The sequence below is a fragment of the Notamacropus eugenii genome, chromosome 2, assembly GCF_028372415.1.
Source record: "Notamacropus eugenii isolate mMacEug1 chromosome 2, mMacEug1.pri_v2, whole genome shotgun sequence".
NCBI classification, from domain to species: Eukaryota; Metazoa; Chordata; class Mammalia; order Diprotodontia; family Macropodidae; genus Notamacropus; species Notamacropus eugenii.
Window position 1 is genome coordinate 197,025,665 of NC_092873.1, and position 19,016 is coordinate 197,044,680.

Consider the following 19,016-nt stretch of genomic DNA (forward strand, 5'->3'; position numbering starts at 1 on the left):
CTAACTCTTTTTACAATGGAGAATCCGGGTGTGAAAACTCCTTTCATAGTTGTAGATCAACACCCATTTATAGAGTCTCAGAGTAAGTCTTGTTCAAGACTCAGAATCAATTAAACACTTATTGAAACATAGCTAATAGGTGTTAGAGGTAAAGTCTGATGGGTTCACAGATGGCAAGTTGGTAGGAGTTATAGAGTTCATCTAGTTCAACACTGATTTTACGAATGAGAAAAATTAAACCAGAAGACATTAAGTGACTCGCCTGGGGTCACACAGGTCATAAATGGTAAAGTTAGGATTCAAACCCAGGGCTGTGTAAACAACCCAAAAGAAAAATAAGATTTCCGTGGGGGAGGGAGGGCAATCAGAGAGCAGGTCTCAGAACTGATGTGATCAAAAAAAACAAAAACAAAAAACAAACCCAACATCACCAGTACCACTAGTCAGAAGACATTATTATAATGAGTGGAAAGTACACTAGATTGAGAGTTTGAAGAATTTGGTTGTCGTTACAGGTCTGCTGTTAACTTGCTAAAAGGTCTCAGTTGCTTTCTGTGGCCCACAGTCTGAACTAAGCAACAAAGATATATTAAGTACCTACGATATTCCAGGCTAGGAGCTGAAATTAAAAATCAAAGATGAATGCATTCCTGCCTTAAGACTTCACGTGGCAGGGGAGAGAGGATGAAAACAGGGGAAATGACATAATATAGAAGATTGTAACAAGTGATTTCTTAAAGCCCTGTCTAGTGTCTTGTTTCCAATGAACAATGATTGATTCTACTTTATCAGAACCTTGAACTTAATGAGTAGAAGCAGCTAAGTGATGCAGTGCATAGAATGCCAAAGCTAGAGTCAGAAAGATCTGAGTTCAAATATGACATGAGGCAGATACTTCTACGTTTCTTTATTTGTAAATGAGGATAATAATAGTACCTACCTCCCAGGATGGTCTGACACTCAGTTTTGTCTGACACTGTGTGACTCCATTTGAGATCTTCTAAGCAGAGATAACAGAGTGCTTGGCAATTTCCTTTTCCAGCTCATTTTACAAATGAAGAAATTGAGGCAAATTATGACCAGGATGACATAATTAGTGAGTGTCTCAGGTTGGGTTTGAACTCAAGGAGATAAGTCTTGCTGACTCCAGACCCCGCATTCTGTCCTTTTCGTGAACCACCTAGGTCCCATTCCCCCAATATTGTAGTGAGGATCAAATTAAGAAAAATATTTTTAAAAAATTTTATTAATTTATTATTAGTTTTCAACATTTATAAGATTTTAAGTTCTAAATTTTCCCCCCTTGTTCTACTTCCCCCTCTCCGAGACACTATGCAATCTGATATATATTAAACATGTATGATCATATTAAACATATCTCCACATTAATCATGTTGTGAAAGAAGAATCAGAACAAAAGAAGAAAACCATGGAAAAGAAAACACAAAAATAAAAAAAACAAAAAAGACAAAATAGTATGCTTCAATCAGCATTCAGACTCCATAGGTCTTTCTCTGGATGTAGATAGCATTTTTCCATCATGAGTCTTTTGGAATTGTCTTAGATCATTGCATTATTTAGAAGAGCTAAGTGTAACAAATTATACCATATTTCTGTTACTATGTACAGTGTTCTCCTGCTTCTGCTCACTTCACTCAAATTAGTTCATGTAAGTCTTTCCAGGGTTTTTCTGAAGTCCATCAGCTGACCATTTGTTATAGTATTCCATTCCATTCATATACCACAACTTGTTCAGCCACTCCCCAACTGATGGGCATCCACTCAATTTCCAATTGTTTACCATCACAAAAAGAGTCACTATAAATATTTTTGTACATGTGGCTCCTTTTCTCTTTTTTTTATGAACTCTTTGAGACACAGACCTAGTAGTAGTAGTTCTGGATCAAAGGGTATGCACAGTTTCATAGCCTTTTGGGCATAGTTCCAAATTGTTCTCCAGAATGGCTGGATGAATTCACAACTCCACCAACAGTGCATTAGTGTCCCATTTTATCCACATCTTCTCCAACATTTATAATTTTCCTGTTTTTTCATGTTAGCTAATCTGATAGGTATGGTGTGGTACCTCAGAGTTATTTTAATGTGCATATCTCTAATCAATAGTGATTCAAAATATTTTTTCATATGACTATACATAGCTTTAATTTTTCCATCTGAAAACTGCCTGTTCATATTCTTTGATCATTTATCAATTGGGGAATGATTTGTATTCTTATAGATTTGACTCAGGAGTTCTGCATATATTTGAGAAATGAAGCTTTTATCAGACACGTTATAAAAACATGATCTCCCAGCTTTTTGCTTCCCTTCTAATCTTGGTTGCATTAGCTTTGCTTGTGTAAAAACTTTTTAATTTAGTATAATCAAAATTATTCATTTTGTATTCATAATGTTATTCATCTCTTTTTTGGTCATAAATTCTTCCCTTCTCCATAGATCTAACAGGTAAACTCTTCCTTGTTCTCCTAATTTGCTTGTAGTTTCACTTTAGATGTCTAAATCATGTATTCATTTTGACCTTATCTTGATATGTGGTGTATGATGTTGGTCTATGCCTAGTTTCTGCCATACTATTTTCCAGTTTTCTGAGCAGTTTTTGTAAAATAGTGAGTTCTTATCACAGAAGCTGGAGTTTTTCAGTTTATCAAACAGTAGATTACTATAGTCATTGACTACTGTGTCTTGTGCACCTAACCTATTCCATTGATCCACCACTCTATTTCCTAGCCAGTACCAAGTAGTTTTAATGACTGATGTTTTATAACACTAAGAAAATACTTTCAAAGCACATAGCATGGTATCTGGCACATAATAGGCACTTAAAAATTATATATTTTTTCTTTCCTTCTTAGAGGGAAGCTAGGGAAAGACAGAGTATTAAGCTTGGAGGCTTGAAGAAATGATGCTTCTATAGGAGGGACTACTCATATTCTATTGGATAAAGGCATAGAGGTGAATTTGTTGTGTACATGTAGAAAAAAACATTATTGCAATTGGTGTCAATTTAATCTGAGAAATGGTTTCTATATCAAGGAATATTGTCTGGAATTATGGAAATCATAGTATGAAGCACTTTCATTTGAGGTTTTCAAGGGAAAGGCTTATGCATAAGGTAAGAATGATTTCAGTTCATGCTTAGGTGCAATTCTACCTAAAAGCAGAACCAAAAATAACACATTGAAGAGTTGGTATAATGGTAATTTAAATGAGAAGATCTTTGCCATTCATTAATAGGCCCATGTGATATGCCCAGGTCACATGGAAGCCTGAGTCACATGGAACCTGTGATGGGAGGACCTTGGTGAATGGGTGGAATAGGAAGGGTAGAGCAGAGCTCAGAGGAAGTCATGAGAGCAGTCAGAGCTAGGAAGGATGCAGGCAAGAAGCAGCTGGCTAGCCTGAGTGAAAGAGCTTGGTTGTGATTTCAAGAGGGCCTGCTTGTGATTTGTTTAATGGAGCTGGTTTGTGGGAAGACTAGCAGGGGAAAGACTTGGAATGGTGTTGTCCGGGGCATTGCTATTGTGTGTATATTTTTGTTACTATGATGGATTTGGCTTTCTGATATCTGAATGAATGTCTTGGTTCTGTCTTCCATATGGAAAGTCTGTTGTATTTTGCGATTCAGAATTGTGCCGGGATATTCATGCCTGCTATAGGCACTATGAATATCACATTGGCACTACAGTTGGCTGGAGGGAAAATCTTGAGGAAAAATCTCTGATTCTGGACCCAAGGTACCATGGTGGGGGAAAACCCTAGAAAAATATTGCGTGAGGGAGTGGGGGTGGAAACAGAAGGTATAGGTGTGTGCTAATACATGCTACAGGAATGAGAATGGCAGAATAGATCACCCAAGAGGCAAAAAGGACTTGGGAGCCCACATTTAGGGAAGGAGTGGGTAATTTTTGTGGTAGTTTCAAAATCAGTCACTTTCAATATAAAACAGGTGGTAGAAAGTGCAAGCCCACCCCCCCATCACACACACACACACACACACACACACACACACACACACACACACACACACACACACTTGTTGAGTTCAATGTCCTAGCAGGGGAAGGGAATGGAATGCAGAGGAGGCAGAGGTGAAGAGGGATATGTCATTCAGAGGTGTATGGAGGTGATAAGAGATTAGTATCTAGACAGTTAGACAGTTCAGGCAAAGGAAGATGGGTAATTACATTACAAATGTGAGAATTTCAGAGACTCTCAGAGGTGATAAGAGTGTCTTGTCTCAAGAAGTCAGTTTTCAATCCACCTTTGGGTTAAGCAATAAGCCTTCTGCTTAGTTACATTTATGTATAGACCTCACTACATTTCTCCTCCCACTTCCCACTCTTCACCTGTTGTGATTTTGCTACAAGGGCTATAAGAGCAAAAGGATCTTATGAGCTATGTAAGCATTCCTTATAGATATATAAATAAATTTTTGGTAAGTAAAATTAGTTAGGATTTTTTTAATGGAGCAGTACAAATGGTTGATACCTAGAAACATTAGTTAGTCCTGGTTGTTATTCTTCATTCTTGAAAAGGACCAAAATGACATCACCGTGATAAAGTGAAGTTTCAATGTGTATGACTGTGGCTGATCAGACCAATGTGAGCTCGGAATGCTCTACCACAGATTGGACGCAGAAAGTCCGTGTGAATGTATGGGGTGGTTACTCCAAATCTGTGCATCCTATATTTCCTTTGTGCTATTTCAATTCTGCTTTACTCAGAGGGCACAGCATCTTTTCTGATGTGGACATGCCATGCTAAGCAGTCCTGTGCCAGTGTCTCCCATGTTGCACAGTCAAATCCAAAGTTCTTGAGAGAGACCTTGAGAGTGTCCTTGTATCACTTCTTCTGACCACCATGTGATCGCCTGCCCATGTGAGTTCTCCATAAAATGGTCTTTTTGGCAAGCATACAGTTTGCATTTGAACAACATGGCCAGCCCGTTGGAGTTGCACTCTCTAAAGCACAGTTTGAATGCTTGGCAGTTTAGTTCAAGCAAGGACTTGTGTCTGGTACCTTATCCTGCTAGATGATCTTTAGAATCTTCCTAAGACAATTCAAATGGAAGTGATTCAGTTTCCTGGCATGGTGCTAGTAGATTGTCCATGTTTCACAGATATACAGCAATGAGGTCAGCACAACAGCTCTGTAGACCTTCAGTTTGGTAGTCAGTTTAATATCTCTTCTCTCCCAAACTTTTCTTCATAGTCTCCCAAGCACTGAAGTACCTATGGCAATGCATGTGTCAACTTCATTGTCAATATGTCCATCCATGGAAAGTACACTACCAAGATAAGTGAACTTATCCACAGCATTCAGAACTTCTAGATTTGTTGTAACTGATGATTCCACATATGGATGGTGTGGTGGTGGCTGATGGAGCACCTGTGTTTTCTTGGTCTTAATTATTTGGTCAAAATTAGCACAGGCAGCACAAAATTGATCCATACTTTGTTGCATCTCAGCTTCAGAGGTTGTATTGAGTGCACAATCATCTGCAAACAGAAAATCATGCACCAACACTCCTTCCACTTTGGTCTTAGCTTGTAGCCTTTTCAAATTGAAGAACTTAACCATAGGTATGGTAGTTGACCTTGATGCCATGTTCATCCTCTTTGAAAGCATTTGACAACATGGCTGAAAATATTATCCTAAAAATCATAGGAGCAAGCACACAGTCCAATACCACTTCATATGAGAAAACTATGACTATCCTGGTTTTAGATCTAGAAAGTCAACTGAAATTCTGAAATGATGCATAGACACTTACCAAAACGATGCTAAACAACAAAATATGAAAATCCATACCTACATAATATGTAAAAGTAGACATTAAATTCATAATTCAATGAAGAAAATTAGGAGAAAATGGCATTATTATCAATTATGCCTTTATTAGTTTACCATTACTCAATCACTTGATTTAAAGTTCTTTGGAGGCAGAGACAAATTAAATATCTAAAATAGGATATTGTGGATGCTTAATAAAGAAGATCCATTCATTCAATAAGTATTTATTGTTAATTGATCATATAACTAACTTTCAAAATGTATGTAAATATATGTGTGTGTTTATATACCTATATTTACCCCATACCTCTCTAACCCTTTAAGAAAATCATGTCTTAGTAAAAAAAAAAAAAAAAAAAAAAAGTAGAACAAACAAAAGAGGAAGAAAAGGGGGGAAGAAACTTCAATGCCAACCAACATGTGAAAAAAAGTGATGTTAAATGTACAGTGCTTCATAAAGGTGGACCCCTTTCCCCCATAACTATATGAATAGACTACAATTTGCATAACCATTCCTAATCTATGCACATTTACTTTAAGGTAATGATCAAGTATACATCTCACCTCTAAGGTAAAAAAATTGCTATTTAAGAAAACAACAACAACCCATCTTAAAAACCCTGAAGAACTGACCTCCTTCCAGATATAAAATATGACAACAAGCAGTTTGCCTGGGTTTCTGGGACAATTGTCCATATGGGTCACCAAAAAGAATGACAAAGAAGTGAGGATTTCACTTCCAATCAACATGGAGAGAACAGAAAATTTTGAGTAGAATTAGAGAGATTGTGCATGACCTGTACCAAGTAATTATTGATAAAAGTTTGTATCCTTCCTAAAGGAGAAGGTGAAAGGGCTCAAGCTATGCTTTTTCAATTCTTCAGACTGTCTAGGAGAATAAAATTGCCCTTTAGAAAAGGGAAGAAGAGAAATTTGCCACTACTCAGGTGTTTGGAAAATGTAAAAAAAAATGTGAAATAGACAAGGCAAGGAATGAGAAGAATTACTTAACAGTTTCCTCCATAATTAATGAAGAGGGAACTTGGACTGCTCCCAGGAAAAAGCAGTTATGGAACAAGCATGACAGTGAAGAACGTCTGCTTTCTCAACAAGAAGCGCAGGAAGTGGAGTTGTCATCACTTAACGGATAGGGACAGATGCCTTATTACTAAACCCAGTAGTCCCTATGTCAAAGAACTTTGAGAAAACGGCTGCCTCTCTTACTATTCAAGCAACCAAATAGATGGATGCCAACACCTAGCACCAATTCCTCCTACAAATGAATGATCAATCAATGTAGGAATGAATGCATAAAAAAGTATTTATTAAGTCTTTACTCTGTGCTGAGCACTAGGATACAAATACAAAAGCAAAGACATTTCTTGTCCTCAAGGGGCTTACATTTTGGGAGCAGAAACAGTATATTTAGGAGAGTGTTAGTAGGGGAGGTTTATTTTTATTTTGATAGCTATAAAAATGGTGAGTGGAGCTACAGGAGAGAAGATTAATATACCTCTTACAAAAATAATGGCAGAGTTAATTTGATCATGATTCACAGTTCCATAATTGAAGAAGCAGGAAAAGATGAATATGAAGTATTGATTGACACAGTGTACAAGACATGAATGAAGAAGACAAAATAAGTAGGATCTTCAATTCTACCCTTTTTCAAGGAATGAGTCTGAATGCCTACTTACTCTAGGACTGACTTTTCACAGGTGAAGACAAGAACTTTTCTACTCTGTAAATGAACAATTACCATTTTAACCATTACCACTGAATGTTCAGATAAGTGTAAGCTATTGTTAACACCCAGGCATTGTCCCAGAACCCACTAAACCCAATAGAATCTAGTTCTTCTCTGAAACTAGGTTAAGAGTCCTCCTTACCCCAGGACCTACTATTAAAAATGGAAGCAGTGATTTCTCTGCTTTGTTTATTGAATTACCTAAAAAAAATAACTGTTGGTGCTTAGTAATTGATGGGCCCCAGATCTGAAGTTTCTTCCCATGAAAACCTGCTTCTCTGGGCTTCCAAGAGCAGGGTCAAAATAGTGTAGTAGAGGAAGCACTCAACCAGGCTTTCCCAAAATACCCCCAACAACAACTTAAAATAACACCTCAAATCAAATTCTGAAAGGACAGGGCCAACAAAAGGTCAGGGTGAGGCATTATTTCAGCCTAAGACAACTTGGGAGGTCAAAAAGGAGGTATGCAACATGAAAATGGAGGTTGGCCAAGAACCAAAGTGGATGTGGCATAACTGGCAAAACTAGGTGATGGTGACAGAAGCAGCAGCAGCTTCTCTCAAGCCAGAAATAGTAAAAGGCCCTAGCAAGCGGTGAGAAGGAGATTATAGAGAAACCCCTTTGCTAGCTGGTCATAGAACCAAGTGCTGTTGGGCAACTTCACTGCCTACACCTCCTTATGGGTCACAGTTCAAGGATGGAGAGGAGTATTTTCAGTCAGGGAGGAGCAATGGCTTTGAGAAAAGTATCTCTTTTAGTCACAAGGGATCAGTGATCCCGAGGAATAATATCCATTCTGGTTCCCAGGGAGCAGGGGTCCTAAGAAGGAGTATTGATTGCAATGCCAAGGCATCAAGGAAGAGCCCTTCCTAGTTAAGGACCAAAGCATAGACTGAAACATGTTATTTTTTTTTCTTTCTTTCTTTAATTCTTTTTTTCTTTCCTTTTTCTTTCATTCATTCTTTTTTATTTGAGTCTTCTTGTACAAAATGGCTAATATGAAAACATTTGACACGATTGCACATGTCATGTGCAAACAAACATCTGTTTGTTTACTGTTTCAGAGAAGGGAGAGGGGATGCAGAGAGGGAGAAAAAGAATTTGGAACTCAAAACTTAAAAAAAATTTAAAATGGTTTTAACATGCAATTGGAGGAAAATATAAAATTGTATATACTAGAAATAATACATCAGAAGAAAAATTAAATGAGATTCATTTCACAATTATGGCTAGAGAGAAAATTTGTGGTGACACAAGGAATAGGGACAATCAAGAAAGATAAAGCAGATAATGTTGATTATATAACATTATAAAGAAAGTGGTATATGATTTTGGTGGAACATTGTTATGTTATAAAAATGATGAGCAGGGTGTTTTCAGGGAAAAAAAACCTGACAAGTCTTATATGAACTGATACAGGGTGAAGTAAGCAGAACCAGGAGACCACTGCGCACAGTACCAGCAATATTATGATGATCAATTGTGAAATACTTAGCTAGTCTGATCAAGAAAATGATCCAAAACAATTTTAAATGACTCATAATGAAAACTACTATATACCTCCAGACAGAAAACTGATGAACTCTGAGATCAGATTAAAGTACATGTTTTCTACTTTATTTTTCTTATGTGGGTTTTGTTTTCTTTTACAATATTTTTTGAATGGAAATATTTTTTGAATGACTTCACATGAATAATTGATATCACGTTGCTTTCCCTCTCCAGGGGTAAAGGAAAGGTAGGATGGAGGGAGAGAATTTGGAACCCAAAATTTTTAAAAATGAATGTTAAAAATTTAATGTAATTGAAATTTAATTTAAATATAATGAAACATTTAATATAAAAATAATGACCTGGCCTTCAGAAACCAAGCCTGACCAGAGCCTAGTGCTTACTCCACAAGCAAGTTATCTTCTGCGTATATTTCATTCTTTGTTACATCAGAATGAGTCAAGGCACCTAGAAGAAATGTGTCAGTTGTTCTTTCCATGAAGATCTAACCACCAATTAGTTTCAGAACCAAAAGAGAAATCTGATTTTCTTGCTGACTCAATTCTTTCTTCTCCATTCACATACACCCACTACAGCTTCTCGCAGTACAGTCCTTTTTACCTTCATGGAGGCCACAATTAAAGTCTCACGAGCACAATCACAGTACACACCCTCCCCCATTAGATTCTAGGAATCCATATTCTCCCTTCTGTAATTCATCATCTACAAAATTGATAAATTACCTTCCTAAGATCCTATCCTGACTATATCACTTCCTTCTTCAAAAACCTCAGTATTTCTTAACCTAGGGTCCATGAACTTTTTTTAATAAGTATATTTCAATGTACTTGGTTTTCTTTATAATCCTATTTAGTTTATTTTATAAATTTCAATGCATTTTTCTATGAAGGTATTCTTAGGTTTCACTAGACTGAAAAATTACTCCATGACACACAAAAAATATTAATAACCCCTGCTCTAGGATGACATTTAAACCCTCTCCACAATCTAACTCCAAATTCTCTTTCTAGAATTAATCCATATGATCCTCCTTCACACTCTACATTACAACTAAACTGGTCTACCAATTATTCCATGAACTTGACATTCTATCTCTTATCTCCTTCTATTCCCACAGGCTGTCTCCCATAGGAAATCACTCCCTCCTCATATCTATTTCTTAGAATGTTTAGTTTCCTTAAAAGGTTAGCTGAGCTGTCACCTCCTTTATGAAACATTTCCTGATTCCCCTGGGTGTTACTATTCTCCCTCTGCTTAAGTCTTCTTGTATTTCATTATTTTTTCACAGAAATTGTATCACCCTCCTGGTGAGCTCCTTTAGGGCAAGGTCTGTTTGGTTGTTTTTGAATACCAAGGGATGAGTACAATGTCTTTCCCTAGTAGGTGCTTTATAAATATTAATGAATCAAACAGAATATGAATCCACAGGTGTCATCAGGAGAGAGCTTGTTCAATAAAGGAGGAAGGAGAGAAAAGGAGTGGTCGTTGTTGGCTCCCTGCTGAGGGATGTTAATGTACCTATTTCTTGATATGAAATGAATAACAGAGAGGTCTGCTGTCTTGTTGGAGCATGTATCTATATTTAAACAGCAGGGGGTCTAAGTTCAGGATCTTGCAGAACACTATGGTAATGAGAGCCACATAGCCACAAAGTAATGCTACTAAAGCAATAGGAAAGATAAGTAAGTGGGCGTTTATGCTTCTGGTGGCTGCCCTGATAACATCCATATAGAACAAGCTGAACAGATGCAGAATTCCATGCATGATGGGTTTTATCTGAATAAAAGCCTCACTGAGTTAGGCATGAGTAATATTTTTATAGTAAATTAAGATTATTATGACTGACCCAGCTCAGTGAAAGGCTGTTTCACAACAAATATCACTCAATATTTTAGCACTTGGATACTATATGACGCATTAAGACAAATAAGTGATTCTTCTGACTAGGTCTAGACAAGGATCGCTACATGTCTAAAATGAACAGAGTTCTTATCTTGTTTTTACATAAGTAATAACTCCTATAGAGTTGTTCATTATTTGAAGAAAACTTCTAGATATTTATGCCATGTGAAAAATGACTTACTTTGGGTGATCATGTGAAGATAAATGATATTTCCAAAATGAATCTAAAATTACTGCTAAAAATTATGAATTCCTGGGAAAATAAAACGAAATCAGGCTCCACTGAAGATGAAAAGAAAGTAAAAGATATTAGAAATTATTATGCCAAATCATATTCCAACAAAGTAAAAAATGAAATGAATTGATGAATGTTTATAGAAATGTCAAATGCCCCGATTAATGGATTAAGAAATAGGGGATTTAAATAAAAACATCTCAGAAAAATAAATTAGACAAGCTATAAAAAATTCTTAGAGAAAAAGCCTAAGTATCAATTTACTTACAAGTTAATTCTATGAAAACAATAAAAATAATATTTATATTACATGAATTATTTCTTAAACAAAGAAGGAAGGTACAATAATAGATATCTTCAAGAAAATAAAATTGGTCCTGTTTCCTAGACCAGGAGAGATAAAGCAGAGAAAGAAATGACAGACCAATGTCATGAATGAATATTGATATACTGTATTAATAAGACAATTGATTATGGTCAATTTCATTTCTACCAGGAATGCAGAGATGATTCAATATTAGAAAATATATAAAGAAAAATACATATAAAATATGTAAAGCATTTAACAAACTAACAAACTCCATAGATATCAGTTACAATTGTAGGACACATTAATAAAGCAATAAAATAACGATAATAATCATATAAATATATGAAGAAAAATTTAACAAAATACAGAACTTCTTCAATAAAAATACTGAAATGCATAGCAATAAAACACCTTTCATATAAATATAAATATAAGAAAATATATTCATATTTTCATTATTTCATAATGAAATTTCAAAATATATTCATACTCATTATTTCAATAAAATATATATTCATATAAATATAATAAAAACCTTTCATATAATAAAAAGTAACTTACCTAAGAACAAGAGCTAACTGATTTGTAGTAAAGAAATACCAGAAGCAAAAAAGCAATAATTTCCATTGTCACCACTATTATTTGATGCAATTCTAGAAATTCTATCCATAGCAGTAAAATAGCAAAAAGAAATTAAAGAAATAAACATAAACAAAAAGATTCCACTTTATCTCTATTTTAGATGATATGATAGTTTAATTAGAGAATCTTAGAGATTAAATGGAAAAAAAGTAATTGAAACAATAACATCAATAAAATTGTTTGATGGAAGTAACTCATCTGCCTTTATTCATATTGCTAACAAAGCTCAGAGGGAGATAGAGAAATTCCATTCAGAATATCTACAATATGTATAAATTACCTGGAAATTGATTAATCAAAATGCACTCACATGCAGTCAACTCAAAAAAGTTAGGTGATGTTTATCTTTAAGGAAAAGGACCTACATATGTCAAAATATTCATAGTAACTGTCTGTGTGTACCATTAGCAAGTAACTGGAAACTGAGGAGGCACCTATACATTTGTGGATGTCTGACCAAATTATAGTATAGGCTTACAATGGAGGTCTATTGCGCCCTAAGAAACGATTGCAAGGAAACCTGAAGAGACTGATGAGCTGATGCAGAGTAAATGTGAACACAACTAAAATAATAATATCTACAATAACACTTTTAAAAAATACAATCACTTTGACAGACCTAAGTCTGATAAAAAACAATGACTACCCACGATTCCAGAGGATTTACGATAAAGCATAATACCCACCTCCTGACAGAGAGTCGATGGATTCAGGGTGCTGGATGAGAATGCAGACATAGATAATAAGGAAATTTGCTTGGTTTTAAGGATTTTCTTTTTTCCCAAATGGAAAGGAGGAGAAGGAGGGGGAAAAAAAATAGGGTTTTTTTATATATTAAATAATTAAAAGAAAAAGAAAAAAAGGCAATGAATAGTGAAACATTCTTTAGATCAAAGTCCATGAAATGCTTCCTCTTTTTCCCTGTCTACCTATGAATCAGGTCTCATTAACGCCTAATTAATAATCTCAGTTCACAACGTTCCTTTTCCCACCACAAAGTATCTGCACAGGTCGTCCTCAAATGCCTTGAATAATCTTTTCCTTATCTCCACATTTTCTAAGCTGTAGCTCCCTTTAAGACTGTCCTAAAGTGCCCCGTTCCTGGTTCCCCCTGTTATTAGTGCTTACTCGCCCTAAAATTACTTTATATTTGTGTTATATAGACTTTGCAGACAAAGAATCATGAAGAGTTGGACATGACTCAAACAATACTCAACAACAACATAGTTTGTATTTACTTATGCACATGTTGTTTTCCTTCAGTAAGCTATGCTCGAGGACAGGGACTGTTTCATTTTTTTACTTTTCATCTCCAGTGTTTGGTGTAGCGTTTAGCACAGAGTCACACGAAAAATGCTTGTTGAAATTAATTGAACTGCATAGAGAAAGGTGAGAATGAATTTAAACACCGCAGGTCCTAATGCTTACTTTGTTTTCATCCTATAACTCAGAGTTCTGGCTCACCAAAAAGCATGAGTCCTAGTTTGTATTCCCCACATCTCTATAGTGCCCCTACTTCCACAAAGAAAATTATCCATATTTACAAAATGTACTGAATTTGACACATTTCACACACCAGCAAGGTTATACTTAAGATTTTGCAATCTAGGCTTCAACAATATGGGAACTAAGAATTACCAGAAGAGTAGGTTGGTTTTTGAAGAGCAAGAGAAACTAAAGACCAAATTTCACTGGATTACTGAAAAAGCAAGAGAATTCCAGGAAAAAAAAATCTATTTCTGTTTCATCTTCTACACTAAAGATTTTATGTGAATTGCAACAGATTGTACCAAGTTCTTAAAGAGATAGAAATACCAGATCATTTTACTTGTCTCCTAAGGTATCTGACTGCAGACCAAGAAGCAAGAGTTACAATCGAAAATGGAATAGCTGATTGGTTTAAGATTGTAAAAGAAATAAGACAAGTCTGAATATTGTCAAATTATTTAACTTATATCCAGAATGCATCATGATACACCAGGATGGATGAATCAAAAGCTGGAATTAAGGTTGTCGGGAGAAATATCAATAATCTCAAATATGCACACAATACCATTCTGATGAATGAAAGTAAAGAGGAATTATTAACTTTTTAACGAGGGTGAATGAGGAGAGTGACTTGAAGCATAATGTTAAAAAAAAACTAAAATCTTGGCCAACTTGGCCATCACTTTCTGGCAAATAGAGAAAAAAGAGATGGAAGCAGTGTCAGATTTTATGTTCTTGGGCTCCAAGATCACTTCAGACAGTGATTGGCACCATGAAATTGGAAGAAAATAAAAAAGTTTGCTCCTTGGAAGGAAAGCTATGGCAAATCTGAGCAGTATATAAAAAGGCAGAGATATCATCTTGCCCACAAAGATCAATGTGGTCAAAGCCATGGTTTGTCCATTAGCAATGGATAGCTGTAAGAGTTGGATTATAGGAAAACTGAGTGCTGCGGAATCAATGCTTTCAAATTATGGTATTGTAGAAGACTTTTAAAAGTTCCTTGGACAACAAGAAGGTCAAATTGGTCAATTCTCAAAGAAATTAATTCAGTTTATTCACTGAAAAGTCAAATACTAAAGCTGAAGTTTAAATATTTTGGACATATAATGAGAAGATGGGACTCACTGCATGGGAAAAATTGAAGGCAAAAGGAAGAGGGAGTGGCAGAGGATGAGATAGATGTTATCATGGAAACAATAATCATAAAATTGGACAGACTTCAAAAGACAGTGGAGAATAGAAGGGCCTGGGATGCTGTGGTCCATAGGGTCACAAAGAGTCAGACACAAATGAACAACAAATTGAATTTAAAAGCAGCGAGGTGGTGCAATGGATAGAGCATTGAGCCTGGAGTCAGGAAAACACATCTCCCTGAGTTCAAATCTGGCCTCAGACATTTAAGAGTTATGTGACCCTGGGCAAGTCCCTTAACCTTGTTTAGCTCAGTTTTCTCAACTGTAGCAAGCTGGAACAGGAAATGGTAAACCACTCCAGTACCTTTGCTGAGAAAACCCCAAATTGGGTCCTGAAGAGTAGGACACACCTGAAACAACTCAACTACACAGCAACAAAAACATTTGCAATTTTATTGTATGAAAATAGTACATCCTACATGGTAATATTTTTTTGAAAAGAAAAAATTGTTCTTTTTGCATTTGCCATGTATTAGGAAGTTAGCTTGCTAATTATGATGGCAATATTTCTTTTTTAAGTCAAAATATTTAAATTTGGTTAAAAAAAAATCCTAATGATCCCATGTTGGATTTGTTTGGAGACATGCTACTTCATTTAAGGTTGCTTGAGTTTGATCAGTAAAACCTTGAAAATTTTATGTTTTTGTGATGTATTTAGTTGAACGTTTGTTTAAAACAAATGGCTCAGTGTCAGAAATTATTAGAATTGTTCAAAGCAAAATGACTGTCTCATAAAAAATTAAGAATGTACCCTTTTTGGTATGGTATACTTATTCATTGTCACACTGATCAGTGTGCTCATACACAGGGTACTCAACCAAATCCTGAATATAATTCCATTTGAGTGTCCCAGAACATTTTCTTCCTGTGTATAGACTACCGAAGTTTCAGAAAGTGCCATTTAGATAAGTAACATTTGATCTTGTTTTCGTCATTATTACCCAGATACTGGTCCTGAAGGCTAAGAAATGAGTAGAACACAGAGACTATGCTCAGTCTCAGGTTTGAAGGATAGAGGAGCACCAGCCTTTGCCATAACAGACAAGCACTTTCTCCCTACTTCCTCCAATGTGTGCTCCTTCCCAATCTGCCAGGGCTTCACAGTCGGGCATGCCCTCATTCACCCACTCACTGTTATCGTCTATTCTCTGCCTCCTTCCTATTTACCCTCCTGACTTCCACAACTACTTATTCACTGCTACCCTTCTCTCCTTTCCTCCACTGTCAACATTTGGAGATTCTCATTGCCTAACCAAACTTGGTCATCAGTGTCAAAAGAATGCCTAATGCACGCCAACTGGACTGGGCAATAATTATAGTTGCTGACAACTCAGAGACCTCACCATCTTCCATATATAACTGTCTAATTTTTAATCCAATCATTCCCAGAAGCTAGCATACCTCAACAGAAATGTTCAGACACTCGAGGACCACCTGTCAGGAATATCCCATGGGAGATTCTTGCTTCAGGTGAGAGTTTGACGAGATTAACTTTGAAATCAGTTTCCATTTCCAAATTCTGTGATGCAAAAGTAGACTCATGTACCTTGCCTTAAAAACAGATTTTCTTAAAAAAACAACATTTTAGCATTTTCCTTAAAATAACATTAAATTCTCTCACCAGGCTATTTAGAAATTGAAGTTAAAAGCAGCAAAAAATATAAGACTGGAATTATGGTAGACCTTTAAATTCTTAGAAGTATTCAATTATAAAGATAAGACAAGGAAGAGCTTACCCAGAACAACTATCTATTTTACAGATGGAAACTGCCTCAAGCAAGTCAATAAACTTGCCCAGGGGTGGAGCATCTGTGGCCCTCTAGGTCCTCAAGTGTGGCCCTTTGATGGAAAGTTTGGTTAAGTCAAAGGGATGCACTTGAGGACATAGAAGGCCACATGTGGCCTCAAGGTCCCAAGTTCCACACTCCTGGACTTGTCTAATGTTATACTCTCAGTTAATGGCTGAGTCAGGATGCTGCTGATCCCAGGTCCCTGCACTGTTCTTTCTGCTATAACCTAATGCATGAAATTATTGAATATATCGTCCTGAATAACATTTCTGAAGGATATCACTTTGGACTCTTTTCTAGGTGATCTACGTTGTACTTTACAAGGCTCCCTCTGTGTTTGTATGTATATATATATATATATATATATATGTATATGTGTGTGTGTGTGTGTGTGTGTGTATTTATTTCTGTGTTTTCCTAGCTAAATGCTTTTTCTCTTGAATAATTGGTTAGAGGAAATTATCCTTTCCCTACTTATGGAAAGCATCAACCTTCCATCTTTTCAAATTGCCTTGAAGGACAGGTTTACATCCCACAAATATCCTTAGGTTTGACTGTTACAGCACGAATGCTTGAGTAAAACATTTCTGGTTTTACACATTGCTAATAACACTTACGTCAGTTGGTATATGTGAAGTGAAGCTAATATCACAAGAACATACCTGTCACTTGATACAATTAATGAGTTCATCTCATCTTCATAATAGCTTTGTATATTTCCTTTTGCTTAGAGAATCTCTAAGACAATGTGTTGTTTTTATCTTCCCCCAGTCCCCATCTCATCATGTTCCACATTTCAAGAGAGTAGTTTGTTATCTTTTGGCAAAGATAAATATGAAAACAAGTTTACTACCATGTATTTGCAATAGTTACATGTCAAATGATTATGACTATAATTCCATATTATGGAGAGAGTGGCTGAAATACAATATGAATAGCATTCATCTCTTCCAGGATAATTCTGCTAGAATCATTACCATGGCCATCTGACACAATGCGAATTTTGACACAAACATAAATAAGAAATCTGCATGAGCTTTTGCTGTGAAATGCTAATAATCATTGTCAAGAAAAAGGATGACTTTCAAATTAAATTTGAAAGGAAAAGCCAAAGTACTATGATGGGCAGCAGGTGGGATGGGATTTGAAGGCCTATGGTTTCTGATCCTAACCATGGCAATAATTATGAAGACTCTGAGGAAATCATCTCACTTCTTCAATATCTACCTCCATAACCTGGGTGAAACAGCATTAACTTGGTACATGGTATATTTGTGAGAATTTTTTTAAAGAGGAATGGCAAAGAATGTTGCCAATAAAATGATATGCATTATGCAGTTGCAATATTTATAAAAACCTAAATTTCAAAGAAGCAAGAATGATTTAAAATTTACAGGAAAACTTTGATTTAATACATATTTTATGAAAGCTTCTGATAGGGACTTCCACTCTTTTTATTCTTTACCCATATTTCTCCATTGATTTCAGCACAGAACCATTTCTAAGACATTTAACTTTGCATTTTGGTTAAAAAATGAACACACTTTGGCTTTCATTTTGCATAAATGTATGAAATTTGCATATTACAGAGCCACTGTCTCCTTATAGATTTCCTGAGAAATTGAAAGTTGAAAGAAAATCAGAATTACTCCCCTAGAAAACAAAAAGTCACTTGATAAGCTCAGAAAGGGGAAACAGCATGGAAAGAACTTGTAAGATATGAATTAGTTTGTGTTTTAGAAACTCCTTCCACATCATTCTCCATACCACTGGATGAGTCATGCAGAAATGAGATCAGATTTTGGTAATGTACCTTTCCTGTGAGAATGTGTCTAGGGGAAAGGCTGAGTGAAAAGCACAGAGAAGGGGGATATTCAGGAGTCTATTCAAAGTTCAGTCAAAAGAATGAGGCAGGAATTAGACTGAGCTACCTAGCTGGCTTTAAGCTATAACAAACAACCAGGATCTTTCCCAGGAATCTGTTACTATTATAGAGGTTTCCATTTCACTCTACCTTTCAATTGTATGACTCAGAGGTTTCAAGGTACACTTACCCAGACTGAGGGAGGACCAGCAGTGTGTCTTGATGGCAGGAAGACACAACAGTGGGTGAAGTGGCAGACTATACTGATTAGGAGGTCCAGCTTCCTCAAGCCAGAAAGCCCCCTAGTCAAAGAAGAGCAAAAGTGCTAGGAGGGCACTTTGCTGGAGGTAGCATCTCTTTCATCTTCTTAAGGTCAATACTGTTTAATTCATCTCCTAGGTATGAGGCCAGGGAACTGATAACAGGTCACTGGGTTGAGGTTTCATGGAATACAACCTATAAACCTTTATCTATTGTTCAATAAATAATAATAGCTATCATTAATATAGTGTCTAT